This window comes from Hyperolius riggenbachi, chromosome 5, assembly GCF_040937935.1.
Source record: "Hyperolius riggenbachi isolate aHypRig1 chromosome 5, aHypRig1.pri, whole genome shotgun sequence".
NCBI lineage: Eukaryota > Metazoa > Chordata > Amphibia > Anura > Hyperoliidae > Hyperolius > Hyperolius riggenbachi.
This window is the reverse complement of record NC_090650.1, coordinates 186,950,704-186,972,598: the sequence shown is the minus strand read 5'-3', so window position 1 is coordinate 186,972,598 and position 21,895 is coordinate 186,950,704. Positions and strand designations below refer to the sequence as shown.

At 45.8% G+C, this 21,895-nt stretch overlaps 1 protein-coding gene across 3 annotated transcripts in view; it reads right to left on the bottom strand.

The window, feature by feature from the left end:
• Window positions 1–21,895, bottom strand: part of STX17 (syntaxin 17) — a 102,519-nt gene that overhangs the window by 62,539 nt on the left and 18,085 nt on the right. The gene's annotated exons all lie outside the window — the stretch shown is intronic.

The following is a 21,895-nucleotide window of genomic DNA, read 5'->3' as shown; positions in this document are numbered from 1 at the left end:
CAACATTCATAATCTCTGAAAATAAAATAATTAATGATATATGTAGAGGATGTAGAAGTAAAAAAAAACCAATAATAATTCAAAATGTTATATAAAAACATAAAAAGCCTACTTTTGTCAAAATAGAGGAAAGAAAACAGTGCACAACCTCCAGTTAGATTGCCAAGAGAGGACCTCCTCTAATTTCCAGCAATGCCCAAATTGTATTTAGATAAAGAGAGAAGAACATCCCAGAGAGAGTGCAGAGAGGACCTCTCTGGGATTCTTACATTGTACAGTGAGTCTATGTGCTGGCCAATACCACCAATTAAGTTTGTATACAACTTTTTTTTTTTTATTATCATATAATTGATTAAAGTTCACCGTTTTATGGGCTGTGCTTCTCTTTCTCTCTCTCTGAATATTACTATCATAAAAAGCTGTACAATGTTACATTTAAAGGGAACCTGAACTGAGTAAAATTATTTAAAATAAACAAACACAACTTGAAATGAACATTACATAGTTACTTGCCATCAGTTCCTCTCAGAAGCTCACTATTTTCTTTTGACAATGCTCCCTTCCAGTTCTGATAACATTTTGTCAGAACTGAAATACTGTATATCAGTTGCTGTCAGTTATATATCAGTTGCTGTCAGTTATAGCTGAGAGGACAACTGATGTGTCAGGTTTTGTCCATGTATCCCTATTGCTCAAGTGGACAATTTTACAGTTTAACAGTGTGCCGACCAGAAATGTGTTATTGGATAATAGCCATTTTCAAAATGGAGGACAGAAAATTCCATTAAATTACAGTGGAAAAACAGGACGCAGGAGAGGAGAAAGAGATTGAGGAGTAGACTACACAGGAGGTATGTATGACCTGTGTATGGTTATTTTGACTTTTAATTTTCAGTTCAGGTTTTCTTTAAGAAAATTGTTCCAAAATAAAATGTACAATTCTGGCAGTTGGACAGTGCCACCCTTGTCTGCATTTACATTTAACAAATACCCCATGAGGAGACAGATTAGCAAAAATCCTGTCAGATTTATCAGTTTTTTTTCTACCTGCTGTAAGGAACAGCGACAAGGAAAATGAAGTCCCAACAAACACAACTTGGGTTAGTACATTTTATGTTAAGGTATCTAGAATTAGCATATTGCCGTGGTCCCATATTAACTTTAAATAACAGTTGTTGGTTAATTTAGGTTATACCAAGTTAGATAGATTGTGTTAACAATTTTACAACTATTAAACTTATAGAACCTACAGTTGCTAATTCCAATGGTTAAAGACTTAAACTTGGTACACACTTTCAATTATGATTGGCTAATCCGTGACCGATTTTACCACCTCCATGTAGTATGAAGGTTTACCTATACAATCAGCTCATATTATTCACAATCTGTAGACCATCATACTACATGGAGGTGGTAACCATTAGACAACATGGATGTGGTAAAATTGACATTGATTGGCCAAAGTTGAAGGTGTGTACTGTACCAGGCTTTAAGTCGGCTTTAGTTTACAGCATTAGCTTCTGCAGCTGACTTAGTGACTTAGCGGTTACTATTGGTCAGATTTCAACAGAGGCGATTAGTAGACCAACTGATCTTTATAAGGCGTCCACTACCTCATGGAGGTAATAAAATTGGCCAGCGATTGGCCAATGAAAATTGGATGTGTGTATCAGGGTTAAAACACCTTATAAGGATCAGTTGGTCTACTAGTAGCCTCTGATGAAATCTGAAAAGTAACCACTAAGTAAACTGCTTACTCGCGTATACGCCTAATTTTTCAGCATTAAAAGAAAAAAAATGTGCTGAAAAGTTACCTCCTTGGCTTATATGCGAGTCAGTGGAGCAGAACGGATGGTGAAGCAGGTTTTGTTACTGGCAGAGAAGCAATAAGGACGTGCAATTGTCATCCTGCTCTTGCCAGCTGGCTTCCTGCTTAGTCCGTTCCCCCCCTTTCACTGCAACAGCGTGGGCAGAGGGCAATGCTCAAGACTACCTGTGTCCCCTGGCTTGTAGAGAAGAGCATGCAAGCAACGTGTCAGTGGTGCAATGATCAGGGATTATTCCTGTATGGCAATCTATGACGCCATCTAGTGACGCTTTGAGACACAGCTGTATAATCCTACAGGCACATCTGGCTATGGGGAGGGGCGCTGACTTGTACTGAGGACACATCTGTCTACTGTGGAGAGGGGGCTTATACATGAGTCAATCACTTTTTCCTGGTTGTTGAGGGAAAAGTGGGTACCTCGGCTTATACGCAGGCTGTCTTATATTCGAGTATATACAGTAGTTAGTAGGTTTCATGATAAATGGCTTACAAAAATTATTCAGTAATGGGTCTGATCTATAGTTACCAACCATTCAGAAGCATTTTTATGTATGTTAGGCAGGGGTCACACTTAGGAAAATGTTCAGCGTTTTGCTGTAGTTAGAAAAAAACAAAAAAAACTGGTTGAGAAGTTAAACACCCGTATTAAATGCCAAGCAGCAGCAGCTAAGGAAGAATAAAACTCTGGGATGCATAAACCGGGAAATAAAATCACAAGATGTAGTATACTTCTTCTGTATAAATCACTTGTAAGGCTACACCTGGAGTATGAAATACAGTTTTGGGCATCACACTATAGGAAGGAATTTTTTAATTGACAAACAGGAAGTACACCCTTGCCCAGAAATTAAAGTCTTTTAAGGTGAATTTGCTTGAAAAATGCTTTTAAAAAGAGAAACTATTCGCCAAAAAGTGTGCCCCTCCCCCCCAAAAAAGCAAACCACATGTAAATAGATACATACTTGATCTACTTACATCACATATGTATTGTAGTGTCCACATTTGATTTCACTGAATTTGATATAGTAAAATGTTGAGAATTCTGTTCCTGGCAGGGGCCATCTTGTGCCCTCCAGGTTAAAGAATCCCCCCCATCCCCCTCCTCCCCGCACTGATTGTGAGCACAGCGGGGAGGATAAAGCCAGCAGGCACAGACTCACCTAATAATGGATCCAAGCGCTGGTGTTCCCATCTGTTCTCTGCACTACCACCGGAGGCAGTGCAGAGAGTATAGAAGGGAACTGCAGTGCCTGGAACCATTATTCCAGGAGTTTGTGTGCACCGCCTTTATCCTTCCCCGAAATTCAGCACGGGGAAGAGGGAGAATGCAGCGGGCAGCAGAAGGGCAGAGGGAGGGAACGGACAGGCCTCTGGAGGAGGGGGGCCGAGGCAGAGACAGCCTCTGGCCCCCCCCTTGCGCACTAACAGCGGCTGCAAGATGACGAGTGAAGGGGAGACCAGGCAGCCAATCGCAGCGCAGAGAGGTGAGTGACAGAGGCTTCAGCCAATCAGGCTGATACAGCATGCCTGTCACTTCTCTTCTGCGGCCTTGCGTATGTTTATGGAACCTGGAGGCATGGGGAGAGAAGACCTAATTGGAAAAAAGTAAGATTGTTTTTATTTGCCTGGTTAGCATTCTGTTTAACATTGTGACAGCCTGCAATAGAAAATTAATTTTGTATTTAATGCCTAACAGTTACTCTTTAAAGCGACTTTTCCTATACCTTACATTGAAGAACAATCACCCAAAAAATGGTGCAGGACTCGATTGGAAGAAAAGCTCAACGCTCATGTGAGAACAACCCCATAGGATTTAATTACACGCTTTTACAGCATTTTTAACACCGCTAGCGAATAAAAAAAAACCTCAAAATGCTCATAGTGTGAACCAGCCCTTAACCCACATGGCACTAAGTTTGTTGGACTTTAGTTGAGGCACCAGTTATATGGTTATTTATGCAGTTTTCTGCCCTCCAGATGTAGATGGCTGCACTGCACTACTAATCACATTGGTGCGTCAACTGAAATGCCAAGATCATGCGGAGATCATCTTGACGCACAAGATCTGTGAGTATATGGCTACCGGCCGGAGTCTCTCATTATAGATCTATACCGCAGTACTTGGGAGGCTGTTAACGTTACCACGTGACTGCTTCAATTTTTACAATCAGGTTGCTACTCTAATGTGCTATGGAGTAGGTCATATATTGGAGCCTAGACATGCAGAATTGTGTGTCACCCTTTTTTAAAGGAACTTGAACTTGCCCTATACCAACTGACTGATATCAGGATCCAACTTTTCATACCTGGAGCAATCATTTACAACATGTTTTCCCCCTTTTTGGAACTTCAAAAACCTTTTTTTGCAAAAGGAGGAGGCATGTGTGATTCTGTATACTAGGAATATAGCAAGTTTATTTTAGGATTGGAATATTGTATTTGGTATTTTAGCCCAATAGTGGCATTTTAATTGCATAAAACTAAAACGGTTTTCTAGTGCAACCATTTTGTCCTTTGAATTTTTTCGTCACTCAGTTTGCAACAGGCCACCAAGCTGGTGGCTTAGTGGTTAGCACTCTTGCCTTGCAGCACTGGGTCCCAGATTCAAATACCAGCCAGGTCAATATCTGCAAGGAGTTTGTATGTTCTCCCCATGTCTGCATGGGTTTCCTCCGGGCCCTCAGGTTTCCTACCACATCCCAAAAACATACAGATAAGTAAATTGGCTTCCCCCTCAAAATTGGCCCTAGACTATGATACATTCACTACATGATACATACATAGACATATGAGTATGGTAGGGATTAGATTGTGAGCTCCTCTGAGGGACAGTTAGCAACAAGACTATATACTCTGTACAGCGCTGCGGAAGATGTCAGCACTATATAAATAATAATAATAATAATAATAATAATGGAGCTGGTGGTTCATGCAGAGTCAAAACAATCCAATGACATATTAATGGGATATGGACTGTAAAGGATTATAATTGATGTGAAATCCAAGTCACTGGATCAATTGTAGTAGGCTGCACTCCTGTGATAGGAAGATCTGCCTGGCAACAGGGTCTCCCAGCACCAGAGTCTCCCAGCAGAGCACTGAAGAAAGTAAAAGCCGGCTTCTACTTTCTTCAGTATCCACGCAAGTCACTGTATAAGCTGTTTATTTTATATTAGAAAATCAATAAAATACTTGTTAATTGGAAAAAAAAAAAAAAAAAGACAGTACAGTATTCCAATGATGTAGATTGAGGTTGGGGGCTCTAATTTACAAGCCAGCATACACTTACAATTACAGTACAAGCACTATCCTCTGAAAGTTTAAAAAGAGGGTTAGGCTCCAAGAATATCCAGTGCTGCTCAAAGAACCAAAGAAGTAGTAGACGCATGGCTGTGCACAAAGGTGGATGTGGCTATAATTGTGGGCAGGGTCAGATGTGTAAGAAAAAGTGCAGCCCTGCTGCTCCAGCAGACCTTAAATAGGAAAAGCAGACACTAAAGCATGTGGCCAAATTAACCACTTTGGGACCGGGTGGCTATGGCCAGAGCCGTCCTTGCCCTTTTAAGACGTGATTGCCATGATTGGTTCACTGCAACCAAGAGGTAAGGAGCCAATGAAATTCTCAGCATGACAGCTAAGCGAGCGGGTGCAGAGACATTGGGCAGCAGTGAAAACAGCAAGAGCAAGTGTATGGTGCAGTGGCGGTGAGTCCCTAGCAAGAACAAGTGGCCTTGAACAGGGCATAGATTTCAATTGCCGCCATCCAGAAGAGGTTAAAGGATACCCAAACTGACATGTGACATGCTGAGATAGACATGTGTATGTATATTGCCTAGCACACAAATAACTATGCTGTGTTCCTTTTTTTCTTTCTATGCCTGAAAGAGTTAAAAATCAGGTATGCAAGTGGCTGAGTCAGTCCTGAATCAGACAGGAAGTGACTACAGTGTGACCCTCACTGATAAGAAATTCCATCTATAAAACAATTTCCTAGCAGAAAATGGGTTCTGAGAGCAAGAAAGAGATAAAAAAAAAGAGGAATTTCTTATCAGTGAGGGTAACAAGCAGTGACAGGTAATAAACGACAAACAGTAGCAGTTAAAGGGGTAACTTGAAGTAACAGGTAGGGGGGAGAAAAGCTGTGTCAATATGGGGTAATAAGAAGCGAACAAGAGGTGACGGGCAGTACCAGCAGGAAATGAAACAATGTCAGCATAGGGTTATAATCCCTTTTCTCTGGTAATAGTGGATGGTAAACAAAACTGAACTCCCTGGTGCAGCATGCTCCTGACTTCTCTCCTCCTGACTCCTGCCTGCACTGCTGTACTCTACAATGCAAGTGCGGTGATAGGGAACTGCTCTTCCTATAACCAGGCCAGCCCATCAAATCCTGCCCATGCATTGCACTGGATTTTCTGCCTAATTACATTGCAGGAGGAGAGAGATGGATGGAAGATAGCAGAAGACCAGGCCAAGTTCCCACATCTGTAAAAATCCAAGCCACTCCAAGTCTATACCTGCAAAGTCCTCTTATTCTGGTCTTCAGGCAACTCCTTAAAAGGGAAGGTTCACGGTCCACTAAAAAAAAAAAAAATGCTAATCCACTTACCTGGGGCTTCCTCCAGCCCGTGGCAGGCAGGACGTGCCCTCAACTCCGCTCCGGAGGCTCCCGGTCGTCTTCGGTGGCGCGCCCGACCTGGCCAGGCCGGCTTCCAGGTCGGGCTCTTCTGCGCTCCAAAATGCATCTCACTGGTGCGCGCTGACGTCATCGGACGTCCTCCGGGCTGTACTGTGCAGGCGCAGACCTGGAAGCCGGCCTGGCCAGGTCAGGCGCGCCACCGAAGACGACCGGGAGCCTCCGGAGCGGAGTTGAGGGCACGTCCTCCCTGCCACGGGCTGGAGGAAGCCCCAGGTAAGTGGATTAGCATTTTTTTTTTTTGTGGACCGTGAACCTTCCCTTTAAAGAAGTCATAAGGCAGTATTAAAGAAAAGAAGTGGGGGGCTTCCTCCAGCCCCAAGCTCCCAGCACGTCCCTCACCGCAGCTCTCCCCGCAGCCCCGTCCCGGTCCGCGGCGATGACGACAGGGCGACCTCCAGGTCGGCCTGTACTGCGCCTGCGTGAGCGGCACTGTCAATTACCGCCACGTGGGCCGGAGCGGACTGCGCAGGCGCAGAACTGTGCACCTGAACAGAGGGAGATATGTCGGCTGACTTTATTATTATTAATTATTGTGTTTTTAAAGAGCCAACATATTACGCAGCGCTGCACAATAGATAAATGGGTTAACATACATGGTAGGGCAAACAGGAAACGCACAACAAAAACAAGATCATGCAAATGATTTGATAACAGTACAGTGTCACAGGTCAAAATAGAGACTGTTCTAGTCCACAAGAGGGACGATTGACGGTAAGATTGCATAATCAAGCTGGAAACACTAGGGAGGAGGGCCCTTCCAGAGGCTTGCAATCTAAAGGGTAGGGGTGGAGACAATAGGTGCATCTGTTGAGGGGGTGTCCAACAGAACATATTATGGTGCTGGTGTAAGGGGGTATGCAAGCATAAAAGTGAGTGAGTCTTGAGGGCTTCTTTGAAGGTATTAAAGCTGGGGGCGAGTCTGATGGCTGGTGGGAGCGAGTTCCAGAGAGTCGGGGCAGCCCTAGTGAAGTCCTGCAATCGTGCATGGACAATTTCTACAGCTCCCCCGAACTGTTTGAGTTCCTCATCAAGCGTAAGACTACGGCACTGTTAGGCCTGGTTTACACTTGTGCGTTTTGGGTCAGATTTTTCTCTCAGAAAATTTGCATCGATGTTGCAACTAATGGTTGTGAATGGGGCGGTTTCCATTCAATGCGAATGTTCGTATGCGTGAAAAAATCTGAGGTCCTGTCATTTTTTCAGACATCGCGTATGATTTGCGTACAATGCTTTGTATAGGCAATGCGAATTTTTGCGTTATTTGCCCGAAAAAATTCGCATTAGATCCATGGTTACAGGAAGTTGTCAGCAGTCATGACTAAGCTGTTACATGTAACTAATGCGAATTTTCACGCACAAAAATTTGCATAAAAACACGTAAAAATGTACATGTGAATTTTCAGAACAATCTTATACAATTTTTTTGCAGGCGAGAATGTCACGCTACAGTGGAAATGTAGCCTAGGGCCTAATAGGCGGGAGATGCCATCAGCATTTGCCAAGCAGAAGCTGAACACTGGGGACATAGTTGCTTGGCAAAAGGGGAAAATGCTGGCTCTCCGCTGGCATGACAAAAAAAAAAATATGTCTCTACTCAGCACAGTCCACAAAACACCTCCACTGTCACCGCCAGAAGGAGAGCAGAAAAAGACATTGAAAAACCTCAGGTCGTGGTGGATTATAATTTCATGATTGGTGGTGTGGACAGAGCCAACCAGGCAATTACCTTTTACCCCACAGTCCGCACACAAAAAAAAAAAAAAAAAAAAAATACTACAAGAAAATATTTCGGCATCTCCTTGAACAAAGTCTGTGGAATGCACACATCATCTACAAGCAGCGAAGTGACAGGCCAGTAACTCACGCAAACTTTATATGGAAGATGTGTGAGTGCATCTGCCTAAAATATACGTGAGGGGGCGGTACCCGGAAGACTCGCTGCACCAGCGCTCCCCGTGCCTCCGCCACTCTTCCTCCTCCTCTGCCGCATATCTGACGCCGACCCGGTCACAACATCGGGCTACCCGGCTGGCCCCAGCAATACGGCTACACCGCACAATTAGAGGTTTGGATACTCTGGACTGCTGACGCACGCAATACAGCCATTTCGGGGTCACGTGAGTTTTGATGGTCCTGTCTATAGAGCCTATGGGCAGGACGAAGTAGAGGTTAGACACCAGTCAATAGTCTCTGTAATGAGGGCATTTGTGCTATCTGCACAGAGGCGTGCTGCTAATTATACAGCACACGGGTGGATTACATATGCTCAGTGCAGAAGAAATTGAGATGCTTCTGGAAACCGCCTATTACCTGGCTATGTGCTTCTGGGGCCCGAAGATTAAAATCATTTGACATGTCAGCTCTGCTTTATCTCCACTCCTGGTGGAACTGCGGGGTTCCCCATTAGATCCATGGCCAGGATCGCTTTGTTTTTAGGGGGTATTGTGAGAATGAATTTATCACTGTTTGCCGCTTTTTCGATTACCAATTAATACATTTTGTATCTTTGTAACTAGCCTTAGGCTCCCCATACCATTTTTTCTTCTAAAATATAAGACCACAGAAGATGCCAGAGTGGGGCATCGTGCCTCCTACTTTGTGAACCCGGATTGCCTCACTGGCCGTCATTCAACCCAATCCCCAAAATAATACAACAACAAGGACATGTGTGGTTTGCTGCTCTAATTGTTGGCCATACACGGTATGTTTTGTACTGTGTAATCGAGCCGCTGATGGCTCGATTGATAATTTCCGACGTGTCCAAAACCCCGCCAGATCGATTCCGCGCTCGATACCGGCGCCCGGCGGGCAGGACAAAAGAATAAAAACGAGCAGAAGATAAGAAGCTGCCTGCGGGGACGAGCGGGAATCGATCTGGGCGCCCGCGAGGACGAGCAGGAATTGATCTGGGCGGCTCGATTACACGGTACAAAACATACCGTGTATGCCCAGCATAAGACTGATGATAAAGGGAAAAAAAAGTCTGTAAGGAATCCTGAATGTACTGCACTGATTGTAATGTTGGACTCTGTGCTGTTCCCTGCTTTAAGATTTACTATATTAGGTATACATGTACATACTGTATATCTGCTGCTAGGGCAGTTTCTTCGGCAGTGCGGGCAGGGCGACTGCCCTGGGCGCAGACTGGCAAGTAGAAGAAGGGGGCGCAGGCAGAAGGACATAACCGCTAGGCAGCTGGTGACGCGTGGTGCAGCCAAATGGAAGAAGAAAGAAGATTACCAGCTCAATCACCTTGACTCCTCCTGGGCTGCCTACGTCAGACGTCAAGTCATCACGTCACCACCGCATGATGACACCTGATGTCCTGTAGCGGTACTGCAGGCTATCAGTGCACAGCGCCCATGGAGGAGTCGTCGGCTATCCAGGCTCTCTTCGCCTGTGTGTGTTCCTGGTCCCTGCTTCCTCTTTCTGGTCACAGCAAGTAGGCAGATCTACTTGTGACCTGTGGCTGTGTGACTGTCCCTATAGAGTAAGGGTTCACAAGTCCACGGGGATGGGGGGGGCAATATTTACACCCTCGCCCTGGGCGCAGTTTAGCCTGGAAACTGCCCTGTCTGCTGCCTTATTTGTACAGTTTTCCTATTTTTTCAGTTTAGTGATACATTTAATTATTTCAACAAATTTGTGTTCTAGTCTTTTATTTCTATGCAGAATGTCAACCAGGCTTTTATTTTGACATATTTTGGGGAGTTAGGAATTGGAGGCCTAAAATTCTTGGGGGGGGGGGGGGGGGGGGGAGTACCGCTTTTAGACTCATAATTCCACACAGAAATGCACCGGCAGGGTGGTTAATATAGCTTTAAAAGACAACTCAGCTGAGAAGAATATGGAGGCTACCATATTAACTTCCTTTTAAACAATACCAGTTGCCTGCATTGGCAGTCCTGCTGATGTATTTAGCTGCAGTGGTATCTGAATAGCGCCAGAAACAAGCATGCAGCTAATCTTGTCAGATCCAACAATAACGTCAGAAACACCTGACCTGCATATACTTGTTCAGGGTCTACGGCTAAAAGTATTAGAGGCAGAGGATCAGCAGAATAGCCAGGCAACTGGTATTGTTTAAAAGGGAATAGATATGGCAGCCTTCATATCCCTCTCGCTTCAGTTGTCCTTTAAAATTCGTAAGCGTTGGCAGTGATGAGATGCCTTTTACGCTATATACTTTCAATCAACAAGATTGTAGAGAAGTCGGAGTCGGGGAAATCCTAAACTGGAATCCAGGAAACAGGTCGCTGCAACCACTGCACCTACTGTGATCGGGAGCAGAACACCAAAGAGCCAGGGAAATGTAGTAGATAAGAATTCCGCTGCACCGATCTCAGGATAAAAGTCCAATTTTTATTGAAGCAATTGTGGACAAACCGCAATACAGCTCACACGTATCGGAGCAAACTGGAGTCGGAGGTTTTTGTACCAACTCCACAGCCCTGGTTAGGAAATACAATATCTGGCAGGATTATAGATTTTGAATCTGGGCAACCCAATGTACAGTAAACAGTGGTGGGGAGACAATATTGAAACAAAATAATTCTCAATGTCCTGAGAGAGTGGAAGTTAGAAGCAGCATAATCTCGTGTTAATTGTAGTAGAAATAACTGTGCACTGGTAGTAAATTAATCACAGCAGCGAAGTACAGCTTTCCCAAAAGCAATAGCTGTATTCATTCTTAAAGTAGTCTTAAAGCGGATCCGAGATGAAAAAATAACTATAGCAAGAAACTGGTCTATATATCTTACCTAAAGTTTAGATGGTTTACACAGTAAATACAGCTGCAAACTGCATCTACAGTAAATTATCATTTCTTCTTGTGATACAACGAGCGCGGCCATGTTTTGCTTGTCATCACACACACAGGCAAAGCTGCTCTGTATCTCCACCCCTCAGCCTGTGAACTCCCCTCCCCTCTCCACCCCCTTGCATCTAACATGAGTGTATATAGTATAGTTGTCCCCAGTATCCCCAATATTGTTGGCCTCAATATAGTTGCCCAAGTTAGTATAGTTGCCTTCCCAGTATAGTTAGCCCCAGTCCGTATAGATAGTGTAGTTGCCCCCCAGCATAGATAGTAGTTAGCCCCAGTCAGTATAGTTTCCCCTGGTGTGTCGTCCTCAGGAAAGGAGGGGGCGCCGATCGCATTACCTTCGGCGGCCGCTTCCCCTGTAACTGTCTCTCTCTCCCTACGCTTCACAGACCGCATGTCAGAGCGACCCTCCTCACTGTTATGACAGGACAGCGGGTCACCTATCAGCATGCATACAGGAAGACTGCCTGTATGCACGCTGATAGGCGACCCGCTGTCCTGTCATAGCGGCGCAGCGGGTCGCGCTGACATGTGGTCTGTGTAGCAGAGAGAGACAGCTACAGTGAAAGTGGCCGCCCGCTGAGATGCCAGTACGTGCTGTCCGGGGTCCGCTCCTGGCACATCGGCTTCCTGCTACCGCTCCAGCCCTCTGTGTGCCTCCACCAATCAGCGCACAGGGGGCAGGCACATGATAATGAGGATCCTCCTCGCCAGGCTCAGCTCCCAGCAGCATGGGACTGAACGCCGCGGCGTTGGAGGAATTGGGGGCGGCTCCAGCAGTTTAGATTAGTTTAAACTATTAATGTAATAAAAAATTAAGCATTTGAGAGGAAGAATGCCCCAGAAACTATATGTAAGGGGTACAAATATGAAAAGTGCAAACGTTTGTCTCTGATCCACTTTAAGAGCGGTGGTGCACATCCAGCTTCAAGAACACTTTATTCCCAACTTGATAAAAGTTAAAAAGGTAGAGTTCAGCAAGCTGTACCTTTAAAGAGAAACTGACCAAGAATTTAACATCAATAGCTGATACCCCTTTTTACATGATAAATCTATTCCTTTTCACAAACTGATCATCAGAGGGCTCTGTATAGCTGATATTGGGGTGAAACCCCGCCCACAGGAAACTGTGAGGACCATGGTCCTGGCAGTTTTCTGTCTGAACCTTGTTGCATTGTGGGAAATAACAGCAGTTTTACTGTGTACAGCTGTTTCCAACTGCCAAAAAAACAAGCAGCATCTCCTTCCAGTGACATCACCTGCCAGCAGTAAAGATGTCGCCATGGGATAAATGTACGAATGCAAATCAGGGAGAGGAAAGATTTTACAATGGGCAAACTCTGACTAAATCATTTATACATAATTATTGTAAAAATGAAGCACTTTTTTTATTATTTTCACTGGAGTTCCTCTTTAAGCACTCCCACTATAACCCCTCCTGTATTTAAGGGGTCGTAGTGGGAGTGCTTATTTGTCCTGATGAAGCCCCACACCCTTGTGGCGCGAAACGGTGGTTGACCCGCATTGCTTTGTAACTCTCTCCTTGTTTGCAGAACTGTACCTTTTTAACTTTTATTAAGTTTTGGAATAAAGTGCACTGGAAGCTGGATGTGTGCCTCCCCTTTACATTAAGATTGGATAATTTCTTGTGTTACTGGAAAAGATTTAACAACAGATCCTTCAGTAAGATATTTATTGTCTATCCATTAGCTTGGGATGGGTATCTGATGTTAAAAAGCAAATGAAGAGTCCAGAAATATTTTTCTGTGACTAAAAAGAAAGCAATGGAGATGGTTAGATGTAGATAATTTTGTGCTGCAGGTAAAACACAAAAAGTCAAGAAGTTCTGATGGGGTAGTGTCACAAGAAATGACGAGATTCTAAATAACATAGGCAGAGACTCATGCAGTTACAACTGTGGTGTTCTTCAGAATAAATTGCAGGTCTGCTTGATCCAATCTGCCCTGGTTTTGGGTATGTCAGTCACAAATGAAGCAGCAGATGTAATGAGGTAAAGAAGTTGTAGATTCAAGGGAAAAATTGGGGCAGAACCAAAACTGGGTTTAATATCCTAGATCTTTCCACCCTTCCAGGACCCTTTTCCACAAGCAGTTGATAGGCAATGAAAACACTGTCGAACTCTTAGGCCTAGTGCACACCGAGCGGTTTTTGGAGCGATCCGCCGGCCGCATCCGCCTGTAAAAACGCTCACACCGCACACCGGCGGTTTGAGGTTTTTGCCAAGCCGCAAACGCGCCTCCTGCTGCATGTTTGCGGTTTTCGGAAGCGTTTCGTCCTCAATGTAAAGTATGGGAAAAACCGCAAACCGCTCTGAAAAACGCTACTTCAGAGCGGGTTGCCAGGCGTTTTTGTTATAAAAGCGGTTCAGTAACAGCTTTTACTGTAACAATATGTGTAATCTGCTACCCAAAAACGCACCCAAAACCGCTAGGTGTGTTTAGAAAACGTCTCTAAACATACCTAGAATAGCGCTGAAATCAGCTCCAAAAACCGCTAGCGGTTTGTGGATCTGCTAGCAGTTTTGGTGTACACTGGGCCTTAGGGCTGTTGCACACCAGAGCGGTACTGGAGCATTTTTAAAAACTCTAGCTGTTTGAAAACTGCTTGGGTAATGTATTTCAATGGACTGGTGCCCACCAGAGCGGTTCAATTTTTTCCACAAACGTAAAGTCGGGGGCTGCAGCATTTTTTAGATTTCTGAGAGGTTTCTGCCTCAATGTTAAAATATAGGAAAGTGGAAAACCACTCTGAAAAACACTAGATCAATGCGTTTTTTTCCAGGCATTTTTGTTACAGAAGCTGTTCAGTAACAGCTTTACTGTAACAATATTATGAAATCTGCTACACAAAAACGCTAGGCATGTTTAGAAAATCTCTCTAAACATGCCTAGAATCATAAGACAAAATGAGGTGGCACTTCAGAATTACCATGAACGGGCAGCAGGTGCAGCTAAAGTAGCACTTATAGCTAATCCCACTGAGGATAACTATACTACCTGGCAAAAAGCACGCCGTGATCTTGCATTGACAAATCTGGAAAGAACTAAGCGGAAATATATTATTGACTCACAACGTTTTTTTGAGTTCAGAAACAAGTGTAGCAAACTACTTACATATATGCTGAAAGCCAACTCTGACCTCAGAGCCATTCCAGCTATAAAAAAACCCTCAGGGCTTCTCGCCGACACATCGCCTGAGATAGCTGAAACCTTCACAGAGTTTTTTTCCGATCTGTACACTACTAAAATTGGAGATGTGAAGGTAGAAATTGATGAATTTCTGGGGGGCCTGGATCTGCCAACATTATCAGATGAGTCAAGAAAAGACCTGGACGCACCTATTACATTTCAAGAAATAGCCATAACAATTGCCTCTTTCAAACATAACAAAACACCAGGCCCAGATGGCATTCCTATTAAATGGTACGCTAAAAATAAAACGCTGATGATCCCTCACCTCCTATCTTTATATCAACACATCCTTAAAACGGGTTCCATGCCACCCTCTATGTATGAGGCCCTCATTACGCTAATTCCCAAACCCAATAAAGACCCCTTGTATTGTGAATCATACCACCCAATCTCGCTAATTAACACCGATATAAAAATTCTTACCAAGATTCTAGCAACCAGACTTAAAGGGACTCCGAGCTCATCTAAAAAATAAAAGTTGTACTCACCCGGGGCTTTTTCCAGCCCAGTGCTGGTCGGGAGGTCCCACGACGGCGTCCTGGCTCCTCTCCTACTCCCCGCTCCAGAATGGCTGACCGGCCGCAGCCCGGGTGACACTCGGCCAAGTGTCGGGCTGCTCCTTCCGCGTTTGACGCGGCTGACGTCACACGCCGGCCGCCTCGCATCATCACGGCGGCTGGCGTGGCAGTACCGCGCATGCGCGCTTTAATCGCGCATGCGCAGTACTTTCACGCCGGCCCCCGTGATGACGCGAGGCGGCCGGTGCGTGACGTCAGCTGCGTCATACGCGGAAGGAGCAGCCTGACACTCAGCCGAGTGTCGATAGTAGTAATTGCTGCATATGACAAACTCATCAATATTAAATGGTTTCACCAAACATATCTTACTCCACTAAAACTCTCTAAAATGGGCCCAACTCAGTTTGGTAAATGCTTCAAATGCAAAGCTGATGGAGCAGATTTCTTTCACTGCGTCTGGACGTGTCCACTGGTAAACAAATACTGGAGGTCAGTTGTGCACTTCTTTAGGGATACGCTACAGCTGCCAGTTGTCCTTGAGATGAGGTTGTGCCTTTTGGGAATAGTAGGAGATATAATTTGCAGTAAGGACCAATTGATCCTGCTCAGAATCTTATTATATTACGCTAGGAAAGCTCTATCGATCAAATGGAAGCTTCCAGAAACTCCCTCTCTATCTGATTGGAAGAGGTTAGTCAATCTCGCCTTACCTTTATACAAAATGACCTATCAATCACGCAATCAATTCAAGAAATTCAATAAAGTATGGTATAAATGGGTTAAAAGGACTCCGAGCAGTGCAGAAACTATGGAAAGATGCATATCATTTTAAAGCTCTCTTTCTCCTCTTTCCAGTGATATATAAACCGCCACCCTACTCCTTTTAGTTTTCGCCATTTTCGCAATTAAAATTGCTGCGGCCGCAATTTCAATCAAAAATAGAGAAAACTAAAAGGCGTAGGGCGACGATTTAGGTGTCGCCAGAAAGAGGAGAAAGAGAGCTTTAAAATGATATCCATCTTTCCATAGTTACATTGTATTACACTGGGCGACTTTTTCTGCTGAATGGAGCTGCTTACAATGGGGAAAGTTTCGTCCTGTGTAATTCAAGTAACTATGGAAAGATGGATATCATTTTAAAGCTCTCTTTCTCCTCTTTCTGGCGACAGCTAAATCGTCGCCCTACACCTTTTAGTTTTCTCTATTTTCGCGATTGAAATCGCGGCTGCGGCAATTTCAATCGCAAAAATAGCAAAATCTAAAAGGCGTAGGGCGGCGGTTTATATATCATTGGAAAGAGGAGAAAGAGAGCTTTAAAATGATATGCATCTTTCCATAGTTTCTGCACTGCTCGGAGTCCCTTTAAATCCACAGACACCTTGATTCCCAATTTAGATATGCCTTAAGAATATCTGTTTCTGTTAATTTCGAGATAGAGGCAGTGTTGCTAATTTCCTATGTCAAAAGTGTATATTGATACCTGTTGCTCTGTTGTAATACCTCTCTGATAAGCTCAAATGTAAGATGTGTGAGGACACTAGATAGCATTATTGTGTAATGTGTTGTTGTGTTTAATGTTTTTATTGAAAAATAAAATAAAAATTCTCTATAAAAAAATAAAAAAAAAACCACATGCCTAGAATCGCTCTGAAAATCTGCTTCAAAAACCTCTAGCGTTTTACGGATCTGCTAGAGGTTTTTGGTGTGCACTGGCCCTTACAACTGCTTGCTGCTGTCTATTAACCTTCCTGGCGGTAAGCCCGAGCTGAGCTCGGGCTATGCTGCACAGGAGGATATCTCAGCCCCTGGTGGGGCGATTTGCCCCATTTAAAGTGCTGTGCGTGCAGCTAGCACTTTGCTAGCCGCGCGCACAGCTTGATTGCCGCCTAACCTGAACTGAGAACCTGAACTGAAAAAAAGTCAAAATACCCATACACAGGTCATACTTACCTCCCATATAGCCTACTCCTCAATCTCTTTCTCCTCTCCTGCGTCCCATTTGTCCACTGTGATTGATGGAATTCTCTGTCCTCCATTTAAAAATGGCCAATACCCCATAACAGCTTCCTGGTCAGCTCACTGAGGTAAGTATGTAATATTCATTTGCAGGTTTATTTTAAATAATTTTAATCGCTTCAGGTTCCCTTTAAGCCCCTTTTCCACGGGCAGTTGATAGGCAGTGAAATGCGTCTCAAACTCTCATGACTGCTTGCTACTGCCTGGTTATACTGCTCACTGCTGCATGGCAATTGCTTGCTGAGCACACCGTTCAACTGTCCATGGAAAAGAGGCCTTAAGGTGCCCATACACTTGCCCGATTTACCGCCGATAGACAGCAGATTCGATTACTGTGATCAAATCTGCTGTGAAATGATGCGCAAACGCTGGCCGTTCAACCGATTTCCGCCCAAATACGATCAATCCCGTCGATCTGTCCACACGGAAAATTTAGCTTGATCGCCGGCGGGTCAGGAGTGTGTCGATAGCGGTGTTCGAATGTCCGACGACCGACGCTAGCGGCAATACATTAGCTACTCCCCAGACACGTGTCCCCACGGTCCCTTCTCCGTGCTGGGCTCCGGCTGGCTTCACTTACTTCCTGTCGGGGGCGAAGTGTAAACAGTAGAGCGCCCTCTACTGTTTAACCCTTTCAGGACCGGCCGCCTAACCCCCCTTAAGGACCAGGCACTTTTGCATGGGGGGGGGGTGCATTTGGGGGGTCAGGCAGCTGAATCCTGTTAAGGCTTGCTGGTGTGTGCACCCCCTGTGCATCCAGGTGACCCCCTTTTCAGCAGCAGCCATCACTCACCTTCCAGGCTCCAGCGATGAGCCGCTACGGACACCACCGTTCTCTCCGACATCCCCACTCGTTCTGACGCTAAGTCCCGGGTCACGGCTTGATGACATCATCAAGCCGCGGCCTTACGTCACAACGAGCAGAGATGCCGGCAAGAGCGGTGGGGAGCGCCGATCGTCGCAGGAACGGCAGGGAGGCGAGTGGATCCTCTTCTTTCCCCCCTGCCGCCACAGCTGTCAAAGCGATCACCACGATCCGCCGGTGATCGTAGTGATCACGTGATCAGCAGCCAAACGCGATGGCTGCTGATCACTCAGGGGAGATGTCAGCTGTCATACGACAGCTTAATCTCCCCCTCTGGGTGCACACGATCGCGTCGGTAGCGGAAACAGTGGGCCGGCGTAGATTCTACACCGCATCAGGCTAGAACAGCCACAAGTGCGGCATAGAATCTAATGCACGCGGTCCTCAAAAGGTTCAACTTCCCCAGACAGGAAGTAAAGTGAAGTTGGAGCCCAGAGCGGAGAAGAGACAGAGATCAGGTAATGTGTGCAGGGGACTGCGGCGGCAGCTTCACAGATTGTGAATCGGTTTCATTGTGAAATCGATTCAAAATCTGTTTGCAGTGTAGGCAGCCAATAGATCCCTCTTTGATCAGATTTGATCACAGAGGGATCTACCTGCTGGTCGATCTGGTGGCATAATTGACCAGTGTATGGCTGCCTTTAGAAAGAAAACAACTTCTAGAGGTACTTTCCCTGCAGTGGACAGAGAAGGGAAGGGAGTTGGACAGACAGAGAAGGGGGGATGGTGGACAGAGAAGGGCAGGGAGTGGACAGAAGGGAGGAGGTGGACGAAGAGGGGGTGAGCAGAGAGCAGAAATGTTTTTTTGCACACATTACCCACATGTTGCAATCATATGCTTTAAATAGATTTCACCTATATGTTCATCTGTATACTCTGAATGCAAACGTCTCACAGTGAAAGAAAGCATTCCCCTTTTCTCACCTGAACACTCATCATAAATTTAGGGAGAAGTTAAAGGGATACTCTAGGGGGGGGGGGGGAGAAATGAGTTGAACTTACCCGGGGCTTCTAATGGTCCCCCGCAGACATCCTGTGCCCATGCAGCCACTCACCGATGCTTTGGCCCCGCCTCCGGTTCACTTCTGGAGTTTCAGACTTTAAAGTCTGAAAACCACTGCGCCTGCGTTGCCATGTCCTCAATCCCGCTGATGTCACCAGGAGTGTACTGCACAGACACAGACCATACTGGGCCTGCGCAGTATCCTCCTGGTGACATCAGCGGGATCAAGGACACGGCAACGCAGGCGCAGTGGTTTCAGACTTTAAAGTCTGAAATTCCAGAAGTGAACCGGAGGCGGGGCCAAAGCATCGATGAGTGGCTGCATGGGCACAGGATGTCTGCGGGGGACCATTAGAAGCCCCGGGTAAGTTCAACTCATTTTCCCCCGACCCCCCTACAGTATCCCTTTAAGTGCAGCTGTTTAGAGCCAAGTGCAGGAGGATCATATTGCACTGCAATCACAGTGCCTGCCCTGTCATTCTAGCCTAGCAAGCTGTCTGCAGAGTTACGGAGCTGCGCTTCTGAGCCAAAAGTTTCCCATTTGTTCACAACGACAAAAGTTTACAATTTGTTCACAACTACAGTTACATGCACGATTGCAGGACTTCACCAGGGCTGCCCCTACTCTCTGGAACTCACTCCCACCAGCCGTCAGACTTGCCCCCACCTTTAATACCTTCAAACAAGCTCTCAAGACTCACCTCTTCACGCTCGCATACCCCCCTACACCAGCACCATAATATGTTCTGTTAGACACCCTCTCAAAAGATGCACCTATTGTCTCCACCCCACCCTTTAGATTGTAAGCCTCTGGCAGGGCCCTCCTCCCTAATGTATCCAGCTTGATTATGCAATCTTACTCACAACCACCCCTCTTGTAGACGTGGACAGTCTCTATTTTGACCTATGACACTGTATTGTTATCAAATCATTTGCATGATCTTGTTTTGTTGTGAGTTTCTGTATGTTCTACCTGTATGTTAACCCATTTATCTATTGTGCAGCGCTGCGTAATATGTTGGCGCTTTATAAATACAATAAATAATAAAAAACAATAATAACTATGGAACAGACAGCCTAAAATGAGCAGCACATTACAGCCAGTAGGTGTGCTTCACACATATTTGGCAGTGGCACCCATGTCCCTTCTCTCATCTACCTGTCCCTGCAAGGCTGGCTCCCCTCCAACTAGGGTGGCCATCCGTCCGGATTTAGGCCGGACAGTCCGGATTTTGGAGTGCTTGTCCTCCGTCCGGCGCAAGGCAAGGAAGGACAGCCAGATGTCCTCATTTTTGGATGCTGGACTGTGTGGAAGAGGGAGAGAGCACAAAGAGGAAGCGGTGGGCACAGTGGGAAAGGGGGGACATATCCCCCCCCCTCTCCTCACCTTTGGGCTCCCCCTTCCTCGCTCTCCCCTCTAGAACTAAAGTTTTGGGGTGACTGGTAGCAGGCGGGACTTACCTCTTCCTCGCTCCAAGCGCTGTGTAGTGATGTCCGGTTCATGAGTCATTTGATTCTGTTCTTTCCTGTGAGTTTAATGATCCGAATCAGTTCAGTGGATGAAACAGGAACTGCAGCTAAACACTGTGTGCAGTTCCTGTCTCATCCACTGAGCTGATTCGGTTCAGTGGATGAGTCGGATCACAGGAAAGAACAGGCCCAAAAGACTCATGAGCCGGACATCACTACTGCTTCGCCGTGGAAGGAGGCAGAGGTAAGTCCCGCCCGCTGCCAGCCACCCCAAAACTTTAGATCTAGAGGGGAGAGCGAGGAAGGGGGAGCCCAAAGGTGAGGAAAGGGGGGGGGGGGAAGATGTCCTCCGTTTCACCTACCGCTCTCCCTTCACTGAGCTCGCCCCTCCTGGGGGGGGGCCTGGCTAACTATTCTGGGGACACCTACAGACCTGGATAACTATTCTGGGGACACCTACAGACCTGGCTACATATACTTGGGACACTCATAGACTTGGCTAAATATACTGGGGACACCTATAGACTACTTGGCAATATATACTGGGAACACTATACACCTGGCTATCTGTACTGGAGACACCTATACACTTGGCTAACTATTCTGTGGGAACCTAAAGACATGGCTACATATACTGGGGACACCTAGAGACCTGCCTAACTATTCTGGGGACACCTCAAAACCTGGCCATCTGTACCGGAGACATCTATAGACTTGGCTAACTACTCTGGGGGCACCCAAAGACCTGGCTACCTATTCTGGGGACATTATACACCTGGCTACCTATTCTGGGGACAACTATACTCATGGCTACTTATACTGGGGACACCTATAGACCTGGCTACCTATGCTGGGGGTACCTATTTTGGGGTAACTGCTGTCAGATTATCTGCATTTATGGGAACCGCTGTCAGATTATGTATGTTAGGGGCACGGCTGCTGCCAGATTTTGCATATTTTGGGGAACTGCTGGCAGATTGTGTATGTTTGGGGGACCACTGCTGCCAGATTACATGTATTTTGGGTGTTATGTGTATTTTGGGTGATCCGCTGCCAGGTTTCGCGTATTTTGGGGAACTGGTTCCAGATTATGTGTATGTTGGGGGGAACTGCTGCTGCCACATTGTCTATTTTGGGAGAACCACTGCCATATTATCTGTATTTTGGAGGAACTTCTACCAGATTACGCGTATTTTTGGTGAAATGCTGTCAGATTATATCTATTTTTGGGGGCTACACTACGGCAGAGCTCAAGCTTCCCCTGCAGACCATTTACACCACTTCTAAGGTCATGTATGTTTGGCCCCACCCACGACTATGCCCACTTTATGCTTGACCACGCCCACTTTTGGCATGCTCAGTATGATGTCCTCCTTTTCAGGGTGCAATGTCCTTTTTGGGGTTCTGCAAGTGGCCACCCTACCTCCAACTGAGCAATCCATCTCTGCTCTGCTTCCAG